General features: G+C 44.8%; 1 long non-coding RNA gene across 6 annotated transcripts in view; it reads left to right on the top strand.

Moving 5' to 3' along the window:
- The window catches only part of LOC108513381 (uncharacterized), a 288,015-nt gene extending 286,013 nt beyond the window's left edge, over positions 1 to 2,002 (top strand). For 5 of the 6 annotated variants that reach the window (XR_001880878.1, XR_001880877.1, XR_001880882.1 and 2 more), the window contains one exon: positions 1,708 to 2,002. This is a non-coding gene — a long non-coding RNA (uncharacterized LOC108513381). The remainder of the gene's footprint in view (positions 1 to 1,707) is intronic. The other variant, XR_001880880.1, reaches the window with a different exon arrangement.
- Positions 2,003 to 6,000: the final 3,998 nt, after the last annotated feature.

Genomic DNA, 6,000 nt, shown 5'->3' on the forward strand with positions numbered 1-6,000 from the left:
TTTTTTTTTTTTTTTTTGAGAACGGAGTCTTGCTCTGCCGCCCAGGCTGGAGTTGCAGTGCCGGCCTTCTCAGCTCACGCAAGCTCCGCCTCCCCGGGTCACGCCATTCTTCCTGTTTCTCAGCCTTCCGAGTAGCTGGGGGAACCTACAGGCCGCCCGCCTCGTCGCCCGGCTAGTTTTTTTTGTATTTTTTAGTAGAGACGGGGTTATCACCGCATTATTAGCCAGGATGTCTCGATCTTCGTGAACCTCGATGATCCGCCCGTTCTCGGCCTCCCAAAGGCTGGGGATTAACCAGGCTGAGCCCACCGCGCCGGCAAAACATTTTTGTTAATGTTGGAAGTCACAATTTGTACTTATCTTTAATGAACAAGGAATGCCAGAGCCTGCCAGGGACACTGATGGTACTAGTCAGCTCACTTTCTTTCGTATTTTTTGAGGCTGAGTTTCATTATTGTTGCCCAGGCTGGAGTGCAATGGTGCGATCTCGGCTCACCACAATCTCCGCCTCCTGGGTTCAAGCGATTCTCCTGCCTCAGCCTCCTGAGTAGCTGGGATTACAGGCATGCGCCACCACCCCCAACTAATTTGGTATTTCTAGTAGAGACAGGGTTTCTCCATGTTAGTCAGGTTGGTCTCGAACTCCTGACCTCAGGTGATCTGCCTGCCTCAGCCTCCCAAAGTGCTGAGATTACAGGCTTGAGCCACAGTGCCCAGCCTAGTCTGCTCACTTTCTAGAGCGAATCCTTTTCCCTCTACTCTGCGAAAAGAGCTGAATAAAGAAAATCACACATTTATATCATCCTGGGCAGTTGAGTTACGAGTCAGTTATGTCCAGGCCAGCAAAATGGCCGAATGCCTGGATAGTATGATTATTATGAATAGTGGTAAAGCCTAAGGAATGTAAGAAATAGAGATACCCCTAAAAGAGAAGCAAGGTGCACACAAAGTCCCCATAGCACCTGTGAGAATGACCTCTAGGGAATCTTGACCATTCCTCTTCATCTCCAGTGCCCAACCCTTTCCATTTTCTACCTCCCCAGACACAATCAGACAGGCGGTAAAACCAAATCTGTCAGAAAGCACTGATGTATTTTAAGCTTGTAGGGGAATTTCAAGGAGAAAGAGACTCATACCTCAGGGCCCCTGGGTCTCAGGCTATGAGCTGATCCTGAAGCCAGAACCTGGTAACCCACCTAGGTAAAATAAACCTTGTTACCTTCCTAGGTTCGGTAATTGGGTCTACAAAATAAACTGATAGGCTGGGCGCGGTGGCTCACGCCTGTAATCCCAGCACTTTGGGAGGCCGAGGCGGGCGGATCACGAGGTCAGGAGATCGAGACCATCCTGGCTAACACAGTGAAACCCCATCTCTAGTAAAAATACAAAAAATTAGCTGGGTGTGGTGGTGGGCACCTGTAGTCCCAGATACTCAGGGGCCTGAGGCAAGAGAATGGCATGAACCCCGGAGGCAAAGCTTGTGGTGAGCTGAGATCGTGCCACTGTACTCCAGCCTGGGCGACAGAGTGAGACTCCATCTCAAAAATATATATAAAAATAAAATAAATAAATAAACTGATAACAGGGATATTAACAACACACACACAAAAAAACAAGTTTTTCATTGTGATTTGTAATATTTTAAAATATTTATGATCTAAAGTTTTAAGTAACAAATTATTTTTAATGTATTTTGCAATATTACAGGCACAGAGGCATCACAGGAAAAATGTGAATACACAAACAAGCGAGGATGTTTGAGAGCTTATATACACTGTCTTAAGAGGAGAAGCAGAGAGAGATGCAGATCGCCTAGGGAAGAGTCAGTGATTTTTAGGAAAGATGAATGGGCCCTTAGAAGAAGAGATGAGAGATAAAATAGTTTGTGACAAACTGTGTCTGGGTGTGGTGTCAACTTCTGGTCTCCTCTCTTGTGATTAAGAATCAATCTTTCCTGGTTGATGAAACTCCTGGGGAAGGAATATATGACAATTGAGTTCCTCTTGGAGGATCTGTCTTTAGGCAGGTGATAAGAGCTTGGAGAAAGCTTCTTGCATTTGCTGTTTTTCAAGTGCCTTGAGCTCAAAATAATCAATATACCAAAGGGGCATATTTTGGGGTGCCATGTCCTGAACTCCTTCAACCTAATTCAAAAAGAAGTCTCAGCTACTGCCACAGTGGCGTTCTAAATTGAAATGTGAACGTGCCTGAAGGTATGTCCCTGTGTTAGTCAGCTGTGGGCTGCCATAACAAAATACCACAGACTGCATGGCTTAAACAGCAGAAATTTATTTCTCACTTTGTGCTCACATGTCCTTTTTGTGCAAGGAGAGAGCAAGATCTCTGGCATCTCTTTTCATAGGGATGCTAATCCTGTTGTATCAGAGCCCCACCCTTGTCATCTCACATAACCTTTGTTACCTACTTATAGGTCTTATCTTCAAATCACCTTAAGGCAGGGGTGCCCAATCTTTTGGCTTCCCTGGGTCACATTGAAAGAAGAAGAATTGTCTTGGCCCACTCATAAAATAAACTAACACTAATGATAGCTGATGAGCTAAAAATTAAAAAATTGCCAAAGAAAATCTCATACTTTTTTTTGTTGTTGTTTCCTTTTTGTTTTTTGAGACAGGGTCTTGCTCTATAGCCCAGGCTGTAGTGCAGTGTCACCATCTCGGCTCACTACAATCGCGGCCTTCCAGGTTCAAGCAATTCTCCTGCCTCAGCCTTCCAAGTAGCTGGGATTACAGGCATGTGCAGCAACATCCGGTTAATTTTTGTGTTTTTAGTAGAGACAGGGTTTCAGCATTTTGGCCTAGCTGGTCTTGAACCCCTGACCTCAAGTGATCCATCCACCTCAGCCTCCTGAAGTGTTGGGATTACAAGCACCAGACACCATGCCGGCTTCATAATGTTTTACAAATTTGTGTTGGGCCCCACTCAAAGCCATCTTGGGCTGCATGCAGCCTGTGGGCCATGGGTTGGACAAGCTTGCCTTAAGGGTTAAGGTTCAACATATGAATTTGGAAGATGGAAGCATGGGGGAACACAACTCAATCCTTAGTAGCATAGAAGTCCTCTTTCCCCATTCTTTGGGATCAATATGCCCCAGTCTCAGATGTGACCAGACCTTTTAGCAGACTTACCTAAAAGCATGAGAAAAATAAAAAGTAGTGCTTCCTCATCTGAAAGGTCACAGGCCCTCTCAAGTGAATGCTGATGAGGAGGATGTATAGCCTTGGACTTCTGGACTCTATAAAAGGCCAGAACTATTATAGAGTGGCAGTTTAAAAATGCATCTTAGAGAACAGCAAATGTGTTCCATGTGGGGGGTAATTTTAATATTTGGATAGGCATTAGTACTATGTATTGGACGTAATTTAAAACAAAAACAGTTTCTTCAACGTGCCACATTTGATATTTAATATTATGCTGTCTCTGGGAACTGAATTCTCAGTTTTACAAATCCCTCTGCAAAGTCCATGCCCCCTAGCCACACACAGCGTGACACTAGCTCTCTACTGTCTAGCTAGGTCAGCATCACAGTAAGAATGCCGTAGCATCCATACCATTCTGGGTAAAGGAGACTTTGGAAATCAACTAGCCACAGCAAGGGAAGCAATTGAAGTCATTAACTTGTTTTCTTCCAGCACAGAAAAGGGCATTTTCTTTGTCCTCAATTGACCAAAAAAAAATGCTTTTAAACACTCAAGGGGAAGTAGTTTGCAAATGGCCAGCATGTTAATGGTAGTTATCAATTTGACTCCCATTTCCCAGGCTGGAGAAGCCTGTGTGTGCAGTCCCTCAACACTGCCTTCTGAAGGCGCACCTCCTGCAGAGGTGTTGACGGGAAAGACGAGGAAGAGGGGATAATGTGACCTGCTTTCACCAGGAAGCTTCAGATCATTTCCCTTTGTCTCTGTGCCCCTTTGGGAGATTTTGATCCAATTTGCTGTGGTGAGAAGAAGCTCTCAACATTACAAGGGGGAAAAAAAACCCCAAAACTTTCATTTTCCTCCTAAGAAATGAAATTTTATTTCTGGATGACAAGGGCTTTGGAAGGCCATGGTGTGGTAAATGAGTGATCCTTTCATAGCTGTTGAACATCAGTAGACTACACATCCAAAGTATAGAGGCAGCTCTTAAAATACCAGCCAAAGGAAGAAATTTAGAGAGCAGAGTGTCTTTAAGGAACTGTGTGAATGTTTTTGATTCTTTGAAATAATGGTGTAACCTCTGTGATATGGCAACAATCTTCATGAGCTGTATTTATAAGGAACTGAGTTCATGAAGACAGCACAGGGGGGTCTGGCGATGCAGGGCTCTTTGTTAGTCATTGTTCTATTATTAGTATTGTTAGCATTGCCCTGCACAAGTTAGCCACTTTTTCTCCAGTCCCCTGGGTATTCAGCAGAGATGCTTTAAGAATACCTGTAACTGGCCTGGCATGGTGACTCACGCCTGTAATCCCAGCAATCTAGGAGGCTGAGGTAGGCGGATCACGAGGTCAGGAGATTGAGACCATCCTGGCTAACACGGTGAAACCCTGTCTGTACTAAAAATACCAAAAAAAATTAGCCAGGCGTGGTGGCAGGTGCCTGTAGTCCCAGCTACTCAGGAGGCTGAGGCAGGAGAATGGCATGAACCCCGGGAGGCTGAGCTTGCAGTGAGCTGAGATCGCGCCACTGCACTCCAGCCTGGGTGACAGAGCGAGACTCCATCTCAAACATACAAACAAACAAACCAACAAGAATGTCTGTAACTTACTCTCCTGCCTGGCATCACCCAGGAGTTCAGGAGTGCAGTGACAGGAGGTTAACTGAGCTCTTGAAGAAAGATGCTGTGGACAGAGAGGTACAAGTCAGAGGAGTGACACTTTCCTTGATGATAGGAAGAAAGCTGAAATCCCAAGGTGCTCTCTGACACTTGCCATCCACATAAATTGATGAGAGAGTTTGTTATTAAGGGCCTTTTTGTTTAATTAGAAATCAAACCAAAAGACCCTGGTGTCATAATTTATTCTCTTGCAAAATTATGTGATCAGAGGTTCCAGCCATAACCACAGAGGAAATGGAGGTTGGTAAATGATGCTCTGAATCAAAGCTTCAAAGACATAGGAGGGGCAGAGGGAAGGAAATGCATCATTAATAAACAGGGTGAGCAAGTGGGCCAACATTCACCTATGATGTCACCTGCTTCTATATGATGAAATATTACGCAGCCAGTTTCAGAACACTATGCATCCCATTTTTCATTACTTCAACAATGTGAGATACTAAATTAATGTCAAATTGTTTTTAATAGTTAAACTAAACAAAAGCCCAATTCGATCTACTGCAAGCCATAGATGAATGAACTACATGGTATGGATGTACCACGGTTTCCTCAACTACTCCCCTATCATCGGGCACCAACACGGGTCCCTCTTCTAGAAACAATGCTGCAACAAACATCCTTGTTCATGGAATCTTACATATTATAACTTTTATTTCTTTTTTTAAAAAGTATCAATATTTCAAAGTTAGAGAAAAGATGATAACTGAAAAACACAGAAGTGTGAAACTTTTTTTTTTGAGACAGAGTTTCACTCTTCTTACCCAGGTTGGGGTGCAATGGCGTCGTCTTGGCTCACCACAACCTCTGCCTCCTGGGTTCAAGCAATTCTCCTGCCTCAGCCTCCCGAGTAGCTGGGATTACAGGCATGCGCCACCACGCCTGGCTAATTTTGTGTTTTTAGTAGAGACGGGGTTTCTCCATGTTGGTCAGGCTGATCTCGAACCCCCAACTTCAGTTGATCCACCTGCATCGACCTCCCAAAGTGCTGGGATTACAGGCGTGAGCCACCACGCCCGGCCTGAAACATAATTTTTTTTTTTTTTTTTTTTGAGATGGAGTCTCGCTCTGTCGCCCAGGCTGGAGTGCAGTGGCCTGGCCGGATCTCAGCTCACTGCAAACTCCGCCTCCCGGGTTCACGCTATTCTCCTGCCTCAGCCTCCGGAG

Source organism: Rhinopithecus bieti, unplaced genomic scaffold (assembly GCF_001698545.2).
Source record: "Rhinopithecus bieti isolate Rb0 unplaced genomic scaffold, ASM169854v2 scaffold_32092, whole genome shotgun sequence".
Classification (NCBI taxonomy): Eukaryota; Metazoa; Chordata; class Mammalia; order Primates; family Cercopithecidae; genus Rhinopithecus; species Rhinopithecus bieti.